Below are 19,358 nucleotides of genomic sequence, written 5' to 3'. Positions count from 1 at the left end.
CCCGGAGATCACTGGGTGCACAGCTCTGTTCTCAAGCCAGCAGGAGGCACATCCCTCCAGAGCCTTCTCCCCATGGCCCTGCTTTCCTCTGCCGGACCTTCCCGGACAAATGAGGACTTTCCCCACAACCTGAGCCGGGCTGGTGGTGATGCTGTTCATTTAATGTATCGCTGGACACAGAGCCCGTATGGGCTGACTGAACATATTCAAATAACTCAGGGGGGAAAATCCATATTGCAAATCACCATACTTAGTCTGGCTTTACAAGAACTATTTATTCCACGAACCGCAGAGCGTTCATCATTCTCATTCTCCTTGGAGCACATAAAAAAGCACACAGATAAATTAGGGAATCCCTCCCCAGCCCCTTAGCTACGAAAAAAAGAAAAGAGAGAATGCAAATACACAAGAATCCTGGAAAACAGCTGATCCAGGCAGTGGCTTTGGTCTCTACATCTGAATACTCATCACAGTTGGTAACATTAAGCTGTGGTCCCCCTCCCTGGGCCAGAGAAGAGAGTCATCTGTCACCCAGATGCAGAAGGTCTCTGTGCAGCCTCAGGGGGCTCAGGCCTTGGCTGGGAGTGGGGAGATGACAGGGAAGGCAGAATAGAGGGGTTTCTGTTGGCGGGGACAGTCCTCAGTAATGCAAGAGTGTAAACTGAATGTCTCCTGGAAATTCAGGTGACAGGGTAATTACTTGCCTCTAGAAACAGCAGGCACCCACGTGGCTCAGATGGTAAAGAATATGCCTACAACATAGGAGACCCAGGTTCAATCCCTGGATTGGGAAGATCCCCTGGAGAAAGGAATGACTACCCACTCCAGTATTCTTGGTTGGAGAGAGGAGTCTGGTGGGCTACAGTCCATGGAGTCACAAAGAGTCAGACATAACTGAACAACTAACACACTAACAGACACAGGGGAGAGGGGACCCAGCTTGCCTGCCTCTTCTGTGCCTAGCAGTGCGCTCATCAGCAGGTTTAACTGTGATCGGATAAGCATCATGGTGATCTCACTTTTCAGTTTAAGGTCCCAGAAGCCACGGGAGATTTAGTAATTGACAAGAAAATGGCAGGTCCATTCCCTGGTGGTGCAGTAGATATGAATCTGCCTGCCAACGTACGAGACATGGGTTCGAACCCTGGTCCTGGAAGATTCCACATGCCCTGAGCAATTAAGCCCATGCAGCACAACTATTGAGCGTGTGCTCTAGAGTCCGGGAGCCACAACTGTTGAGTCCTTGAGCCGCAACTACTGAAGCCTGTGTGCCCTAGAGCCTGTACTCTGCAACGAGAGAAGCCACTGACAAGAGAAGACTGCATAACCACCGCAACCAAAAATAGCCCCCACTTACTGGCCACTAAAGAAAGCCCGCACAAAGCACTGAAGACCCAGCACAGCCAAAAGTAAATAAATAAATAATTTTTTAAAAAAGAGAAAAGAAAACGGCAGGTCGGAATCCCAGTGCTCTGACCCCAGACCCACTTTCCGGTGCCCGCCCACTACATGCTGTGGGGGAGGGGGAGGGCGCTGAGAGCTCAGAATGGAGACACAGCATCAAGGGAGGAGGGAGATAAGGAGATCCTCGCAAAGACAGGATACCTGGGACATCACCTTCCTAGTGATGGGGGCCGTACTCCACAAGAAGCCAACACCCCAGGCTGGCACACACCTGCCATGAGCACCAGTTACATCCTGTCATGACTTTATCTCTCAGCCCCTCTGGAGGGGGGAGGGGAGACAGAGGCCAGAGGAGACACTTTGAACCAGCGTTCCTGGGGGTCTGAAAGAAGGGTGACTAAAGAAACTCCTGAAATCCATAAAGACACTTTTTTCTCCGCATTTAGGGATATTCTTGAATGTTCCTCAGAGGCCAGGACAGAAGTGCCCTTGTTTAAAATTCGTAACTCACCACTTGTTCATTTCAATCATACCATCTCCAAAAACAAAGGATTTTCGTTAGTACCTAAACGTGAATTAAAATTCATTAAAATTTAATTCACTATAAATAAATAAAAAATAAAATTCATTAAAATTTAAACCTGAAAACAGTATTTTTCTGAGTATTATGGACTGTGCCATGAATAATAGAACAACTTCTTTTAGCTCCTTGGCATTTCAACACATTGAGTCCAGACAGTCAGGTAAAACCATATCTGCTTGTTCTTCTAATTTTGTTGTTATTTTACATCAGATGGCAATGGTTTCCATTTGAAAGGTTTTATTTTTCCTGAAAGTAGAAAGAACCTGAGAAAATTAACAGGGTAGTTTGTAACAAGGCCTGCTCTGGTGTTTCCCACATAGACATTTCAACTTCTCTGCCTCAAGGACAAAGGTTGGTGATCCTGTAGAGAGACAGCCCTGTCCTCTTACAGCCTCTTGGATGGGGACTCCCCCCACCCCAGGACTGTTTTCCAGCCGCCAAACCAAGTGGCATAGAATCAACATTTCTACATTTCCCTCCATGCTGCCATCTTGGTCTGGAATCCCATAAAGGATCCTTTAAAGCAAGTTAACAGTCTCTCCCTTCTCTCATCCACACAGATGCCAGCACCATATTTCCCAAACATGGTCACAGCAGAGTATTTTTCACTCAGTCCCACCGTCAATTTGTTGTTGGTGTTCAGTAACTAGGTTGTTTCTGACTCTTTGCAACCTCATGGACTGCAGCACACCAAGCTTCTCTGTCTTTCACTATTTCCCAGAGTTTGCCCAAGTTCATCCATTGTATTGGTGATGCCATCCAACCATCTCATCCTCTGTTGCCCCCTTCTCCTCGTGCCCTCAATCCTTCCCAGCATCAGTGTTGTTTCCAAAGAGTTGGCTCTTTGCATCAGGTGCCCAGAGTATTGGAGCTTCAGTAGCAGTCCTTCCAATGAGTATTCAAGGTTGATTTCCTTTAGAATTCGCTGGCTTGATCTTGCAATCCAAGAGACTCTCAAGAGTCTTCTTCAGCATCACAGATCAAAAGCATCAGTTTTTTGGTGCTCAGCCTTCTTTATGGTCCAACTCTCATATCCATACATGACTACTGGGAAAACCATAGCTTTGACTGTATGGACCTTTGTCAGCAAATTATAGACCATTATCTATAGAAGGCCCTATATACACTGTTGGTGGGAGTGTAAACCGGTGCAGCCATTATGAAGATGATGGAGGTTCCTTAAAAAACTAAAAACAGAGCGACTACATGACCCAGCAATCCCACTGCTGGGCACATACCCACAGAAAATCGTAATTCCAAAATATACATGTACCCCAATGAAAGTTCGTTGCAGCACTATTTATAATAGCCAAGATATGGAAGCAACCTAAATGTCCATCAACAGAGGAATGGATAAAAAAGATGTGGTACATATATATTAATACAATGGAATATTACTCAGCCATAAAAAGGAATAAAATTGTGCCATTTGAAGAGACATGAATGGACGTAGAGACTGTCATACAGAGTGAAGTAAGTCAGAAAAACAAATACTGTATATTAACACATAAATGTGAAATCTAGAAAAAAGGTGCAGATGAACCTATTTGCAAAGAAGAAATAGAGAAACAAATGTAGAGAATAAACAAATGGACATAGGGTGAATTGGGAGATTGCGACTGACATATATACACTATTGATACTATATATGAAATAGATAACTAATGAGAACCTACAGTATATATAGCACAAGGAACTCTACTCCATGTTCTGTAGTGACTTAAAAGGGAAGGGAATCTGAAAAAGAAGGGATATATGTGCACGTATAGCTGATTCACTTTGCTGTACAGGAGAAACGAACACAGGATTGTAAAGCAACTATACTCCATAATTTTTTTTTTTTTTTTAAAGGAAAGTCCTGTAGCCTTCCCACTCCAGTGTTCTTGCCTGGAGAATCCCGGGGATGGGGGAGCCTGGTGGGCTGCCGTCTCTGGGGTCACACAGAGTGGGACACGACTGAAGCGACTTAGCAGCAGCAGCAGCAGCTGTAGCCTTCAAGATCCTCTTAGCATAGGGAGGCATGAACACGCCTCTCTCTGTCAAACCAACCAGGCGTTGTCACGCCATGTGCTGCATTTATGTTGATCCTTCAGCTTAGAATGTTTTCTTTGGTTAAAACAATCATCCTCAAGGACTTCCCTGGTGGTCCAGTGGGTAGGAATCTGCCTGCCAAGCAGGGGACACAGGTTCAGTCTCTGGTCGGGGAAGATCCCACATGTCACAGAGCAACCAAGCGCCTACACCACAACCACGGAGCCCACACACTGATGTGCCGTGGGTCTAGAGCCGGTGCTCGGCAACAAGAGGAGCCACTGCAGTGAGAAGCCCGTGTGCCACAGCTAGAGAGTAGCCCCCTCTCCCCACAGCGAGAGAAAAGCTTGCACAGCAATGAAGGCTCAGTGCAGCCAAAAATAAATAAATACAATTATTTAAAAAAATCATACTCGAGACCTAAATGAGACTGGACCTCCCAATTCTAGCTGGAATGGACCACACATTCCTCTTTGATCTCACAATATCTAGTGCCTCCATTACAGCGTGTGTTTCACTTTGTTTTTTGTACTGTTCAGATTCCTTTGGCTGCAATATACACTTCTTAATGGCAGACATCTTCTCTTTACATCCTGTGGATCCTGATTGGGTGTTTCTGTGCACAAGTCATGGAACTTGACCTTATGAGATTCACATTTAATAAGGCATGGACCTTTAAGAAGTGTGAAGTCCATATTTTCAACATGTGTGCTGGGAAGAGATCCAATATCTTAAGTATAACAAGAGCTCTGACAAATCAATAAGAAAAGACTGAGTATCCCTACAGGAAATGAAGGTAATTTCAGACATTGCTGGTGACAGTATTCATCTCCAGCACTTTTCTGGAGGGTATTTTGACAATACGCATTTAAAATACGTATAAACTTTGGTTTAGTAATTCCACACTAAGTAGCTTCCCCTAAGGAAGCAATTAGGACCTGCACCAAGATTGAATACCATTGTACTTAACATCATTATGTTAGAAATAGGGTGATTTATAATATTAAAAGCTGGAAACAGCACATCCATAGAATGGAACTTTTTGCAGAAATAAAAATTATTTTTTCAAAAAGTATTTAATACACAAAAATATCTAGGATAAAATGTTTTCAAAAAGTATTTAATACACAGAAAAAATCTAGGATAAAATGTAAAAAAAAAAAAAAAAAGATACACACAAAAACCTGTTCCAACACTAGAATGTATCTCTAAGAAGAGGTATTTTAGGTTTTTCGAATTTTGTTTCTTAAAATTTTCAACAGTGATTATATGTCTACTTTAAAAGCAGAAAAAAAATTTTTTTTGAAAGAAGAATATTAAGTATAAAAGGAGAGATGAGGCAAATACAGAAAGAGCCAGGACTGGGGTTCAGCCAATATACACCAATATGTAGCTGTAACAGCTAGAGGCCATTTGATTCATTGGGACCCTGTGTACTGGTCATTAAAGATATTTAGCATTGGACTTCTCTGATTCTCCAGTGGTTAAGAATCCGCCTGCCAATGCAGGGGGCATGGGTTCAATCCCTGGTCTGGGAAGATTCCACATGCCTCGGGGCAACTAAGCCTGCATGCCTCAACTACTAAGCCCCTGCTCCACAATTAGTGAAGCCTGCTTGCTCCAGAGCCTGTGCTTCTGCAATGAGGAGCCCAAGCACTACAACCAAAGAGCAGCCCCTGCTCGCCACAACTAGAGAAAGCCCATGCAAAGCAATGAAGACCCAGCACAGTCAAAAATAAATAAAATAAATTAAAAAAATGTATACTTAGTGTCATCCATGCAAACAACCATGGTCAAAGGCAGAAAATGATACATTTCTTAAAGCCCTGATAAAGTACATTTAAAAATGACATTAGTGAAAAGAATTGCTTGCCCTAAAACCATTGAGAAAGGAAAGGAAATAGACCATCATCTGCTAGAGACTTTTGGAATCACTGAGCTTAAAAGCTGGAAAGAATCTTAAAGACAAGCAATGCCGCAGCTGGAGAAAATGTGGTTCAGAAGTACTTACTCACTCTCTCAAGGTCCAAGACGTAGGGTGGGGTGATGGGTTGAATTGTGTCCCTCCCACCCCTCCCCTCAGAATCTGTAAGGTGAAGTCCTACTCCCTCAGTTCCACAGAACATGACCTTCTTTGGAAATAATGTCATTGTAGGTGTAATTGGTTAAATGAATACTCCAGTATTCTTGCCTGGGAAAGCCCATGGACAGAGAAGCCCGGCGGGTTACAGTTCACGGGGTCACAAAGAGTTGGACACAACCGAAATGACTAAATGACAACAGATGAGGTCATGAGGGTGGCCTTAATCCTATATGGCTGGTTTCCTTAAAAAGGGGACATCTGGGCCCAGACCTGTACACATGGAGAATGCCATGCAGACACAAAGGCAGAGATGGAGGTGATGCTGCTCTAAACCAAAGATCGTAGCTGAGGATTAGCCAAAGATTGCCAGCAAATTGCCAGAAAAATAGAGCGTCCTCTCTCTCAGCCCTCCACAGAGCCAGCCCTGCAGGCATGCTGATTTTGGCCCCAGCATCTGGAGCTACGAGGTGATACCTTTCTGTTGTTCTCTGTTACGGCAGCCCTTGCCCCTACTCTAGATGAGAAGCAGAGCCAGAACCCGGGTGTGCTGGCTCCCAGTCCAGGACTGAGGCCTTGGAACACGTGTCTCGTAGAAGCTTCCATAGTTAGCAAACTTTTGGACTCTCTCTGCACAGAGGGGTCTGTGATCTTCACGGACAGAACTAGCTTTAGCTTTGAATCCCAAGCAAAGCTGAGATCAGGACTCAGGCTTGAATTGAAGGGTTGTGAGCTGCTTACATCTTCAGTTACAGCTGTGGGTAGAAATGGGTCCTGAAGACCCCTGACCTGTGTGTGAGGCGGGACAGGATGGTGGCCTTAAAGGATCATGTTGTGCTGGAGTGAATTTCTTTCTATTAAAACCAAAATGGCAACTCTGTGACCAGCACCTTCATCTCAGGCATTGTGCTGTTCTTATATGCCTCCTCCAGGTCCAGATGTCTGAGGCCAGAATGCCAGGTCTGTGACTGCCAATGCAATCCAGATTATGCATTTGTTAAACTGTATTTGTTTTGTATACTTTTTTGTTTTTGTATACATTTTTTCAATTGTGTAGTTGATTTACAATGTTAATTTTTTATATACAGCAAAGTGATTCAGTCATACAGGTATATATTCTTTTCCATTATCTTTTGTCACAGGAGATCAGATACAGTCTGCTGAGCCATTCAGCAGGACCTTGTTGCTTACCCATCTTGCATACAATAGTTTGCATCTGCTAATCCCAGCCTTCCACTCTTTCTCTCCCCACGCCCCTCCCCCTTGGCAACCACAACTGTGAGACTGTTTTTGTTTTGTAGACATGTTGATCTGTGTTGTATTTTAGATTTCACACATTATGTATTGAATCCTCTTAACACCAGGGCAAAGAAAGGAGCTGCGGGGGATGGGCATCTGGTTTGCTGGAGTTCGCCCTGAGTAGGAAATAAGACACACTCCTGGGGTGATAGGCAACAGTGATCCACTGTGGGTGGGATCCCCCCACCCATGAAACACAGGAAAGGGGAGGCCCATCCACAGAGGCCTCCCTGCCTTGTCTGTGCTCCATGGTCAAAACCACCCCAGACTCGGAAGCAACTGGAAACTCTGAAGGTCAGGGTCGTGATGAGGTTTGTGTCTATGGCTCACTCTGGGATGTGAAGTCTTTTGGACGAAACAAAACAAAGGCCGCAAGGAAGCTGCTAGGAACCAGTTTCTTTAACTCAGAGTTAGACAGGAAAACAAGAAACAAGTAAGGCCCTGAACTTTCGGTTTTCAACTCCTGCGCTGACCTTGGCCAGCTCCATCCTGACCCAGGCTGGACTCCCAGAGCCCCCAGTCTAGGCCCAGCCCTGCTTGAGTCATCCAGAGAACCAGCCTCCCAGGGCCCTGCCAGGACTCCAGCCAACTGTTCTATGACCCACAGAACCTTGGAGAATGGAGTATTTTCACAAAGCAGTTTTCAATCCAAACAACATACTCTTCTGGAAACCATTGCCTCAAGCTACAGGAGGCAAAAAAAAAAAAAAAAAAACAAGAAAAGAACAACCTGCAAATTAAAGCTCATAATACATTTTGTACATAGTTTGTGGTTTTATAGTCACTTTAATCTTTTTCCCCCGAAATGCCTCCAAAGATTTGTGCATCAGCTGAGCCAACGCACAGTTGCACTTCTAAGCAACGAGCTTGTGAAACTAGACTCTGGACCATGTCGCTCGCAGCCTTCTAACATCTCCAAGAACAGAAGGTGACATGACATATTGAAACAGGTCCAAGTAACCATTCCTGTGTTGTGTGTCAATAGCCGCTTTGTTAAAGTTCCAGGATGATACATCAGCCCGGCTGAAGGTTTGTTTGCCTTCCTTTCTCCAACCCATAGGTTGGCACTGTGTGGCCCCATCATCCTGGCGGGGCTCTGCATCCATCCAGGGTCCCCAGAACTAAGTCTGAAGATGCACTGGCACAGGGGGATGGCTGTGATGGGACAGACCCAGGGGAGCCCCCATTCTCAGCGCCCTGCGTCTCCCTGCTAGACAGATTTCTGGACCCTAGCATCCGTGGACCCCTCCGACGTCAGGCCTAGGGCTACACTACCCCTGATGGGGAAGGACTATTCTGCTCTATTCGTCAAAGTCTCCATTTCAAACCAAGAACTACAAACACAACACTGTAAATCACCTATACATCAATAAAATTTAAAAACTGAAAAAAGCAGGGAATTAGATTCAATAACCAATGACACACCACCACAATGAAAAAGAATATGAGAAAGAACATATCCATGTATTACTGAATCACTTCGCTGTACAGGAGGAACTAACACAACACCGTAAATCGATTTTACTTCAATAAAACTTTAAAAAAATAAAAGAAGTTGTATCTCCAGGCCTGGCCTTTGTTCCCTCTGTTTCCTGTGGAACCCTGGGACCCAGGGGCCAGGACAGTCTAGCAAAAGAAGCTGTCAGACAAGAAGGAGTACAGTTAATCTAATTATAATACTTAGCATCTTAATCTAATATAAGACTGTTCACATTTCAACGGGTGTGAAAACACGACATGTATTGGACGGAATCTGTTCTCACCATAGTGAGTACCTCTGGCCTGGGAGTCTGATGCCCGGGGTTTGGGCATGACTGGTCAGCTCACCATCCTCCTGGCCCTGGGCAGCCGTGGGGATGCGGGAGATGGGTGGTCATTCAGCATGGTAGAAGCACCTGTCTGCATTCCCCATCATTCCGGTCTCCCCCAATGGCAGGTCCCAAGTGCTATTTTCCTGCATTTCCCACCCTGAGAGGCAGTGGGTTTTGGCTTTTCCTGCTCATCTGAGCAGACACACAGCACAGTCACGCTCAGGAATGGATTCCAGTGGGGCGGCATCACCTCTAGTGCTGCCTGAGTCAAGCCTGGGAGAAACTGAAAATGGGTATTTGCCGAGGGGCCTTCCTCACCCTCGGGAGGGTCTCAGAGGCAGACAGCGGCCCCAGTGGCCAGCAGGATGAATGAGGCAGAGGACAGCAGCCACGGAGCCAGTAGACAGTCCAGGTGGAGGGCGTGGCTCTCCTCCTCCCCACCTTCTGCATCTGGACCCCGTCCACCTCCTCACCTTGGAATCAAGGATCTGCCCCCAGAGGGGCCCAGGTTAAACACACATTTGGGAGATGGGAGGGATGGGCTAGTAAAGAACCCACCTGCCAATGCAGGAGATGCGAGAAATGAGAGTTTGATCTCTGGGTTGGGAAGATCCCCTGAAGAAGGAAATGGCAACCCACTCCAATATTCTTCCCTGGACAAATCCTCTGAACCAGGGAGCCTGGTGGGCTACAGTCCATGGGGTCATAAGTTGTCGGACATGACTGAGTGAGCATGCACACACAGGGATGGACACCATGACACCCATGAAAACCTTAGAGCAGACGTATTTGCTGGCAAAGAGGAGCCTGAGACAGGGCTGGGGCAGAGGAAGGGGCAGCGCCAGGGGACACTTCCGAGGCCCCCAGCAGGACACAGGCCTGGGGAGACAGGCAGCTCCTGCCCCAGGCCAACCCCAGGTCCAGCGTAGGGAAGGGGGCATTGAAAGGCTGCAATGTTTGATTCCCTGGAGTGTGAGCTGTGACCCTCAGGGACAGCCCCACCAGCACTGACCATGCCAAGCTTGCCCTGGCCTTTGGGCACCCAGTGTCTTGGAAGCCACAAGGCCAGGCCCTGATCGTCAACAGACCCTCGGACCACCTGGTACCACACAGACCTGGCTCCAGGCACCCACAGACACCCACCATCCCAGTCCCACATCTGCACCTGGAGCAACAGCTGGGGACGCTGGGTCAGCGAGGCCGCCCCGCTGTCCTCCTGGTTGCAGGTGGCCACGTGGCTCTCTGCCCTCCACAGCACGTGTCCACAAACCACGGGGAGGAAGGGCGGAATTGCAAATGGGGTGAAGAGGAGGAACTCTCTGGCAGGAAGGGTAACCTGCCAGGGCCCAGGAAAGTCTTTTCTCGAGGGGAGGGGTGTTGGATGCTGCAACAAGGAGAAGCAGTGTGACGAGGATGCAAGGAAGACACAGACCTGGAGGACCAGGGGATTCTGAGGGCCGGCAGGACCGAGGCCACGCTGCGGTGATGTGAGGGGGGCAGGGAGGAACCGTCCCAGCATCAGGAGTCCAGAGACCTGCCAAGGGACCCCGCATCCCTGGTGAGAGATACCTCCCGCCCGCCTGGGGACATTAGAGGAGCCCTAATGCGCGCGCGCACACACACATATATATATATATATACACACACACACACAGAGGAGCTCTGACACGCAGTGTGTCCCATCCCCTGCACGTGCGCACTCACACACATGATGCCTCTTCCCCCTGAGGGGCAGAGAGCAGGCCCAGGCAGTAGCTATGTTCTGAGGACACTGTGGTTTTTGTGACATTTTATACTGTAACCTCCACAAATGATACCACTCTCCCCTTTAGTGAAGCGGTAGTTAATTTCCTTATAAACCAATTTATCCAAGTAAAAATGTGTGTCCACTTAAGGAACAAAGATGGAGTAAATAGCAAACTATAGCATGTGGTGCGTGGAAACAGCAAAACCAATCAAGACAGTACCTGCCTGTGTGAGGATGTGGTGGCAGGAAGGAAGGTCCTCGGAGGAGTGGATTCGGCCAAGGCACTGGAGGAGGAGGGGAGAGGCCAGATGGCTTGGTCCTCAGAGGCCACGGCTCAGGCCCCATGCACTCACGGCTTCTTGTGACATGAAGTGAAGTCATACAAATATCCATGTGGTGGTCCCATGTCCTGTCCTCTAGTCTCCGGGGGCGCCGGTCAGGATAGTGCCGGCCCCTGGGCCCATTCATGGATGACCTGGCTTGGTGAATTCCCTCTGGGACCTCCAGCTCTTTGGGAATCAGCAGAAGAAAAGAAATGCAAACATTTGTTAAGTTACACCCCACTCCAGTACTCTTGCCTGGAAAATCCCATGGATGGAGGAGCCTGGTAGGCTGCAGTCCATGGGGTCGCTAAGAGTCGGACACGACTGAGCGACTTCACTTTCACTTTTCACTTTCATGCATTGGAGAAGGAAATGTCAACTCACTCCAGTATTCTTGCCTGGAGAATCCCAGGGACGGGGGATCCTGGTGGGCTGCCGTCTATGGGGTCGCACAGAGTCGGACACGACTGAAGCGACTTAGCAGCAGCAGCACAAGCAGCCTGATTCAGGTCCCTCCCTGATGTGGAGAAGCAACGCGGGAAATGGGAGGGAGAACCCAGCTTGGGGTGACTCTGGGCAGACGCCAGCAGAACCCGGGCCAGGCCTGCCTTCCTCGGGCCTCCCTGACCCCTGTCGTGAGGAAAACACAACACAGGTGTTGGGGGTGCAAACGAGCATGCGCGGTTAGCAAGGGGCCTGTGTTCCCAGCAATTGGGGTGAGAATCTCGGGCTCTGGGGTCTGACACTGAACCCTATCTCCCTCAGTTTGCCGGGAGAGCCCTGTAACAGGCGGTTGCTCGTTGTCCCTCGTGGGGTTCCGGCTTCCCCCCTCCCCACCGATAGAAGAAAATGAGTTACACCAACAGGGGCCTGATGGGGTCTTGCTCTGATTAACCAGTCTGGGAGGCAGGAATTAACTCACAACCAGACCCGAGCTAAAGCTGGACTTTACTGGAATCCACATGATGTTGGCTGGTCTTCCCATGGTGTCTGCTGTCTTCTTTTCAGACTCTTCCTTTCAGCCCTCAGTTTGGGAGTGGTTTCTTAGGAACATGAATAGCGGAGGAGAGGATACAGGGTTGCTTCTGGAGCAATCCCAAGCCTGGCCCCAGGGTCCTGACTGCAGGTTCCCGAGTCCAACCCTCCACGCGCAGGCCAGACTCTCAGGCTCTCAGCACCACAGGTGCCCAGAATTTCCAAACTGAACATACCTGGCATGTGTTAGTTACATGACTGTGCTTTAACAAGGGCGGACCTCGGGAGGGGTGCAGACTAACCCTCCCATCTGACCTGGACACAGATGGCTCAGGATGGAAGCGCTGGGGGTGTGAATGAAGAAGGGCCTTGGCTTTGGTGTCTGGCTGGATTGAATTCCAGCTCCTTCTCTCTCTCTCTGTACCCTCATCAGCATCACCACCTCCCACGGAAAGTACTCCATGGACCATGGGGCCAGCTGTGGCAGCTTTGTTCTCTGATGTTCCCACTGGTTCAGGAAAGGGAATCGCTGATATATTTCCAGATTTTCAGAACTTTTTGGAACTGGGGGTCTATAAATGCAGATGAGGGCTTCCCTGGTGGCTCAGTGGTAAAGAATCCACCTGCCAATGCAGGAGACTTGGGTTTGATCCCTGGATTGGGAAGATGCCCTGGTGAAGGAAATGGCAACCCATTCCAGTATTCTTGCCTGGAGAATCCCATGGACAGAGGAGCAGAGCGGGCAACAGTCCATGGGGTCACAAAGGGTTGGATGTGACTGAGTGATGGAACAGCAACAGATGCAGGTGAAGAATCAGCAATGTTATATGAACAATTACAGAAAAGCCCATTTTCATTCCCAGATCACAAAACTGGCAGCAACAGAATTTCCTAATTATTCAGCTCTCCAAGGGCTGGGAGCCGCTAACAGCTTTGCCTACAAGACCCCTAGTGCTCCCACCTTCGGGCCGTGTGGTCCCCTCATTTTACAGACAGCTGAGGCTGAGAACCATTGGTCATCTCACTAGGTCCCCTGCTGGGAAGGATGGAGACCAGATATGGGGGTGGACACACAGGAAGCCAGAAGCTTGGAGAACTTGGCCCCACAAGCCCAGTTGACAAGGGATCAGGGAGGTTCCGCTTGGAGAACAGAGGCATGAATGGAGGTGGTTTCCCAGCATCCTTGATGGGAAAATGGGGGTGAGGTTCTCTTCACTTGAAATCCCTTTGGAAGAAGTGGGCTCAGTGCACACTTGGGGAGGGACTGTAGTCTTTGTGACAATGGGTTGTTCCCCCTAGAACATACATGAGGGACGTTTGCATTCTCCCTTCTGGAAGTGTAGACCCAGTGAGGCGGCAGCTACCAGGGGAGGCCTGGCAGGGACGCTCAGCATCCTGGCCCCACCTGAAGCCTACGCAGCCAGAAACAGGATTCTGGAGGAGAAGGGCAAGTTAGCCTTCTTGGTCTCTAGCTCAGGGTGGCTGGCAGAAAGAGCGACTAGAGAGCTCACCACTGCTGGGTGGTGGGCACTGGAAGGGGTGGGGGGTACACAGGGGTGCCGCCGTGTAGAGGAGGAGCTGTTTCGTGGGCTCGGGCTGCTGTTTTCAGGTGTGTGGGTTTGTCCGGTTACAGTCACCGGGAAGCATAGCATGGGCACATCCTTCCTGAGGTGGAGATGCAGCCAGGTAGCCCGGCATTCAAAGCTCAGCTCCACCACCAGCCAGTCACACGGCCCTGGACAAGTGAGGGCCCCTCCTCGCTTTTCTCATCTGTAAAGTGGGCACAGCCAGCCCTGCCTTCCTCCAGGGTTGCTGCAAACGCAGGGCCCGTCTCTAGTTAGTTCCTGATCAACAGCAGGTACCATGGGATGTGGTGCTTAATGGATTTGGAAACCTTATCTCTTTTTTTAATCTTCATCCCATGAGTGGATGGATATCAGTGAACCCATTTTACAGATGGGGAAACAGGAAAATAACCTGTCTCTGAGCTAATCTCAAGCTCATTCCACTGCATCACAAGCCTTTTTCCCCTTTGCTTCCTTTTTTGGTTAGATCCAACCAGCACCTATAAACCCCCTTTCCAGGCCTCCCCTTTTCACTCAGGACAGGTCTCAGCGTCCCTTTTTCTGCTACTGGGCACCCGTTGCTCCAGGCTCATCCAACCTCTTTTAATTGAGCCAGAGAGGGCCTCACCACTTAGCTCCTGCCCAGCTCTTATTAACGCAATTAAAATGCATTCCATGGCTCCAGGGTGTAAATGTGTTCCTGTAGCAGGTGATTGTCTATGCAAAGAGGCATTTATAGTAAAAATAGTCTGATAAGTGGCTTAAAGGCTTACAGCAGAGTGGAAGACTAGCTTTCATCATTTGAGGCGTTTTTTTATAGGGCAAATGGTGATGACTGTCCCATCCCTGTGAACACGTTGGCATCAAACCAAGGAAGCAAAAGTCCAGTGATGAGATCCCTGAAGGAGGGGAGGGCAGCTCAACGTTCTGCTCATAGGAGAGAGTTAGATTCTGACTGTCATGAGGAAGGGCAGCCTGCTTCCCTCCTCATGGCAGTGCCCACATCAGAATCCCAAGCTCCCAGATTCCAGATAAAGGCCCTCAGCCATTGGGGCAGGCCCCGCAGCTCACCCTGGGTGGCAGAAAGGCAGAGGTCAGAGGGTGGATCACCTTGAACTTCACCCACCTGCTTGTTCCGTCTGGAATTCTCTGCCTGCACAACGAAGGCCTGTCGGCCACCAGAGGTCCCCAGATGAAATCCTGCCAATCAAGAGCTTTGCTGATGCCTTAGCATTTCTGGGGTGACCTATCCCTGTGTCAGTTTTCCAGAACGCTTCTATTTTTTTCCCCCTCTCTTGTTTATAAGACCAAATCCTTGGACTGAGACCAAGTGGTTCACGGTGCCAAGAAACCAGAGAGGCTGCAGAGGCTCTGAGCACGATGCAGAAAGCCTCCCTGGGGCCAGCACTGCCCTTCAGAGGGGCTGCTGGGGGTAGGGGGGCCCTGTGTGCACTCAGGCCCTGGCTGCACCCCCAAGCCTGGTAGGGCTCACAGCTCAAGTGCTTAAAAACCACTGTCTGGGGTATAGGTCTAGAGCCTACTGGCTCAGAAGGGAAAACCCTGACCAGCTGCCTAGGGAATTCTAGGTGCTTCCTGCCTATCAATCATGTGATAGGTATTAATACCATCCTTGTCCATACCATCATCATCATGGGTACCATCAGTACCCCATCATCCTCGCCACCATCACCATCTGGGCACTAGCACCATCCTCACCACCATCGTCATCAAGGTATCACCATCGTTATCATTGGCACCATCACCATCCTCATCATCTGGGTACCATCAGACCCATCATTATATTCCATCCCTCACCCTTTGACCCTGGGGGGATAAACAGGACAGAAGCTTAATTAACCTGCCCGAGGTCACCCAAGAGGGATGGAAGTGTTGGGTTCAAGCCCCAGAATCCCGGTTCACATTCTCTACTCTTAGCCATCTCTCTCTTTTTTCTCCTGCTTCTTGCCAGGCCGCCCTCACTTCTTTCCTTGCCATTTCTGTGAGGAGAGGGGTACACATCAGATTTTGCAGAAGAGAAACCTCAAGCCGATGACATGACTATCTTGGATTATCCTACTTAGGGTGGTTGCTGGGTTGGGAGACGAACATTTCCAGACAAATTTTCAAGAAGCCTCATCCAGATATTCAGAGTGATCCAACAGAGGAAGAAATCTTCAGGAGTATATCTCTCAGAACTACCTCTTCAATTTGAGGGCTTTCTAGGTGGCGCTACTGGTAAAGAACCCACCTGCTGATGCAGGAGACATAAGAGATGCCAGTTTGATCCCTGGGTAGGGAAGATCCCCAGGTGGAGGGCATGGCATCCCACTCCAGTACTCTGGCCTGGAGAGTCCCATGGACAGAGGAGCCATGCACAGATTCCGTAGGGGTGGAGTAGAAATGCAGCCTTGGATGGGGCAGGTCTGGGTGGGCCCAGAAGCTGCACTCCGAGGCAACCAGGTGATGAGAAATTTCCTGTCTGAGGCCTGCCTTCTGAGCACCAAGGCCAGAGACCACAAGTGACTGACGGGATTCCTGGGGTTTCCTGAGGCTGCCTCGGAGGCTGGCCTGGGGGGTGCAAGAAGGGGTTTTGGATAAGATTTCCCTTGAAAAGGAGACTTTTTTTGTGCTTTGAGAAAAGGTTTGAAAACCACAGCCCTAAATATAATATCCTATACAATTGGAGACACTTATTAGAGTATGTGGCAAGAAATTTCTCTCCCAAAGCTCTTTTTTCTTAAATATACTTCACTGACTCAGAGGAATTAGTGGCCATATTTGGACAACTGGCCTCACAATGACCTCCCTGCTACCTAACAGAAAAATGGAAAATGTTGAAGGTGTTCTACTTAGAAATAATTCTATTTACATAGCCTCTGTGGTATCCATCTCTCTCTCATGGATGCTTAGAGGAATTCTTGCTTCTGGAATTCATCAGCTTCAGCTGTTGACTTCCATTTGAGGCCAGAAATTTATTTTTTCCCCTGTGGTTAAGTTTCTTATGGGAGACAGGGGGAGAAGAAAAGCTTCTAACTAGTAATTATCAAAAATTGTTATAGCCCCTGAAATATCAATCTGTCCCAAATTTTGAGAGCTTGCCACCAGACTGGAGGAAATGAGATGTGGGGGAATCAAGCTGGACCTCAATAGAATCCAGGGTTCTCCATCCCCTCTGGATGTTGTCTGCCAGCAAAGGATTCTGTGATCATATAAGATGGCCAAATGCTGGCCTGAACAAACTCCTCAAATCTAGGATTCATTGGAGTCCTTCATAAGCTAACACAGTATAACACTGTTGCCCCAGTTGCCCTGATCACAGAGCCTGCCTCTCCCAGACCATCTCAAGGAACACTAGCATTCCATGGACCCCTACTTCTGGGATCAGCCTCAGAGAGCCCCAGCTCTGGAGCATCTAATAATCCCCCCAAACTGAGTGGACATCTTTTCCTGTGGTCCGATTCCCTCTGCCAGACACCAAGGCCTCTCACCTTTGGAATTACAATTCTAGGAAGGTCCTGAGGGGGACCCTGGGTGGCCCCAGGAGGGTGATGACTTAGGCAGAAGCCAAATGCGGCTGGTGCAAGGCTGGGACCCAGGTTTCATTCTCCTTTTTGTTTCTGGGGTGGCCTGCAGGGGAAATCAGTGTGCCGCCTTGTTTTATGTGGAGTCCCCTTCAGCTGCCCCAGAGCCTCACTTACTCATGTCTCAAACAGGGTTCTTTGACCATTTAAGGACTCTCCCAGTTTTGGCAGTGAAAAGTGCCTGCATTTTTTTTTTTAAACCAATGGGTTTTTTTTTTTTTTTAATATGAAAACATGTATTTAGGCATAAAAATTCAATACCCAATCAGAAACCACTATTCTATCAATAATGACATTATTATCCCCTTGAAGAACACAGAAGTTAAGTTATTAAGGAATGCCATGAAGAACTAGCTCTTTAAAGTCCTGGTCAATTTACTGTGTTGAGAAAGATGACATTTATTTGGCTCTGGCCACAGTGCCATCGGGTTTACTTTCTTTGTTCCCAAGTGTGATGAGGGTCCATTCAAGGCAACCTGGGTGACCTTGGTGTTGCCCAGACAAGCATTTTTAATTTCAGTCTTATGTTTTTTACATTTATTTGAAAAAAACATGAATTAGAACCTCAAATCTATGCCTTCCTGCACGTTTGTGCTTCGATGGAGTTTCACGCAGGTGGTCCCAGGGGCTTGGGTAAAGGCTTGGCTGTTGAAATCTATAAGGTGGGAGCAGAAATTACAATTGTGAGACGATGGTAGTTATAGACACCCAGGAAGAGTCAAGGATCCCCCCAAGGCAGAATGTCCCTCGATTCTGTGAGGCAGCTGCTCCCTGGAGCCAGGGACGTGTGGCTGTGGGGCTAGGCATACATTCTGGACCCCTGAATCCCCTCTAGCCAGCAACCGAGGGGGGCGAGGCGCAAAGAAGCCCGCCTGGTTTTCAGAACAACAGCAGTGAACGCGTGTTCCCTGAGTCTTCAGACTCCCGTGTCAAGGACTGTGTCTCTCCCGCCAAGTCTGATGGTCCCCAGAAGTGACAGATGCCTGAAGACATGTAGGGAAGTCTGCAGATGAAAAGAAAATGCCAGAATGGGGACAATTTTCTGCCTGTCCAGCTGTCTTACGATGCCCTGGCTTCTGTCCCTTTGGATTCCAAACCCTGGATTTCATTCACTGGCTGAGTTATCTTAATTCATCCTGCTCCCGGGACACCTGGTTCAAAGTGTAAGAGAGAGCAACTTCAGTCGCTCGATAGAAGTCCTCATTTGATGCCTTAGCTCTGCAGTTTGACATGACCCAGGCTTTGGCATGCATGGTGGCCAGGCTTAAATAATGCAGAACTTTCTATTTTCTGACTGCAGCTCCACCCTAGCGCAGGCAAGAGGGCTCTGCCCACTTGTCATGCTCCTGTGGGGTTAATAATAGTCCCTGGGATTTCATGAGGGCTCAGTGTGTCAGGTACTATTCTAAGAACTTGCCACTTATAACTCATCTAACCCCAAGAGTGAGGGATGATTATTACTCCCATTTCATTGATGAGAAGAGTGAGGCCTGACTGAGAGGTGAAGGAAACTCAGAACTGGGCTCTTGAACCTGGGTCACTCACCATTCCCACCCCAGGGAAGAGGTTCAGAACCTAAAGCCTTTCTAATCTCATAATCACAAAAACAAAAGCCAACATCAGACATGTGGACGTCCACAGTCAGGAATTCTCAGCGTGGGTTGAGGTAACCAGAGTTTACTCTAGAACAATGTGGGAATTGAAGAATCTAGACGAATCTCCAGGGGCCTGGTGGAGAAACGTGACTTCATGCCTCAGGAAACTGGACCTGGGAATGTAGCCCAAACTCCCAGCCACCAGTGAGGAGAGGATGGGTGGGTGGAAGAATCTTCTGGAATCTTCATCCCCATGGTGTCTGGCCCAGGAAAGAAATCGGGTTCGGAGGTTTGCTGGGAAGCCCGTTTGACTGGCTGCTTAAGAACCCCAGCTTGTAGCAGGGCCTTTCTGCATAGAGCTGCT

The sequence above is a fragment of the Bos javanicus genome, chromosome 13 (assembly GCF_032452875.1).
Source record: "Bos javanicus breed banteng chromosome 13, ARS-OSU_banteng_1.0, whole genome shotgun sequence".
NCBI lineage: Eukaryota > Metazoa > Chordata > Mammalia > Artiodactyla > Bovidae > Bos > Bos javanicus.
Note: the sequence above shows the minus strand (reverse complement) of the source record.